The 1,528-nt window shown below is 38.3% G+C and overlaps 1 long non-coding RNA gene across 1 annotated transcript; it reads right to left on the reverse strand.

The window, feature by feature from the left end:
• Window positions 1-345: 345 nt before the first annotated feature.
• LOC124606714 lies at window positions 346-573 on the reverse strand. Its single transcript, XR_006978709.1, has 2 exons — window positions 541-573; window positions 346-452 (listed from the first exon to the last, which is right to left on the reverse strand). It is a non-coding gene; the product is annotated as an uncharacterized LOC124606714 (long non-coding RNA).
• Between the last annotated feature and the right edge of the window lie 955 nt (window positions 574-1,528).

Consider the following 1,528-nt stretch of genomic DNA (forward strand, 5'->3'; position numbering starts at 1 on the left):
AATACTCACAGCAGCCTTGGTTTGGAAGAATGTCAGTTATGGGGATTGGGGGGGGGGGGGGGGGGGGGGGAAGGAATACGGGACCTCCGGCTCTGCACTAGCGTAATATAAACTGAAGCTACGACGCACAATTTAAAAAACCACGCCATTATTGAAATGCAAAATTTACATCCGTAAATTTACACTACCATAAACAGACAACATGTTATTACTTCACATAATTCTGCGACACGTGCAACATATCCCACGACAACATGTGCGGAAACGTAATATACAGATTGATAGGACGGTAGAACAATAGGAATATCACTTTATAACATCATAAAATATTAGAGAACTGTAACTTACCGTATGGTATTATCTGTTCGCATCCTCACCCACTGTGGAATAGGTCTATTTTGTTTCAGCTTTTTTGCAAGCTTCCTTTTAATGATGAAAGTTTTGTGGGCCGACTAAAAAGAAAATCGTAATTTATCATATAAAGAGCCACACGTAATTATAATTGCAATATTTTACAGTTACAGTAAGCAAATTACTTACCATTTTTTCTTACAATCTCCCAACACGCCGTCACCAACAAGAAGAACGGAGGTTATGTCCAGGCGATGATACCGGACGCAGAAGCCTTATCTTACAGATACTCCACACCTACTGCCAAAGAGTCAAACTATCGGCTCCGTGCAAGTCGATTCACAATACAGGCAACGAAACGGAACATCAGAAAATTCCATTATAACAGCAGACTTTACGAAATAAGGCGTCTTCACTTCGGTGATTTCCAAAATGAACGTCTTGATGCATCTACAAAACAAGCCCGTTTTACACTGTAAGAAGAGTACTTATGAGACGTGACATCACACAAGAACGAATCATTTCTATTTTTGAGGTTCTATGCACACGAATGGAATTTTAAGAAGTTTCGAAAATTATGATAAACGAAAATGGATCATTGTACTGAAATCAAATATGGCAGGACGTATGGAATGTACATATAGAAGAGCAAGTCTACTATTAACATTTCTTAGTAACACAGGAATCTGCAGAAATTTACTAAATGGTTGCGAGGAGCGAGGGTGGTTGGGGAGAGAGGGTGGGGGAGGAGAGACCAAGACATTAAATATCCCATTTCTCATATAAATAAGTTGGTCAGTTTCGGAGTGTGTCACGTTACAAGAACTAAATTTTATATCTGACACAAAAAATCCCAGTGAATTGCTCTCAGTACTTGTTATAGGCAGATTACTTGGATGCTTAAAACATAAGCATGATTTCAGATTCCACTCATCATACCCCAACCCTCCTGTAAATGCTTATTTCTACTGGGAATAAATGACAACACCTTAGAGTAAAAGATATGTAACATTCAGTGATGCATTAAATATAAGACCACCAAGTGGTGTGTGATGCTATTACAAAGTCGCTCATTTCAGAAGAACTTCATTAAAAGTTTCCTCCTTATATACTGAAGGAAGCAGTTTTATCAAACAAGTATATACTTTTAATGAGCTGCATTGACAAATTCATTCCC

This window comes from Schistocerca americana, chromosome 3, assembly GCF_021461395.2.
Source record: "Schistocerca americana isolate TAMUIC-IGC-003095 chromosome 3, iqSchAmer2.1, whole genome shotgun sequence".
In the NCBI taxonomy this organism is placed as follows: Eukaryota; Metazoa; Arthropoda; class Insecta; order Orthoptera; family Acrididae; genus Schistocerca; species Schistocerca americana.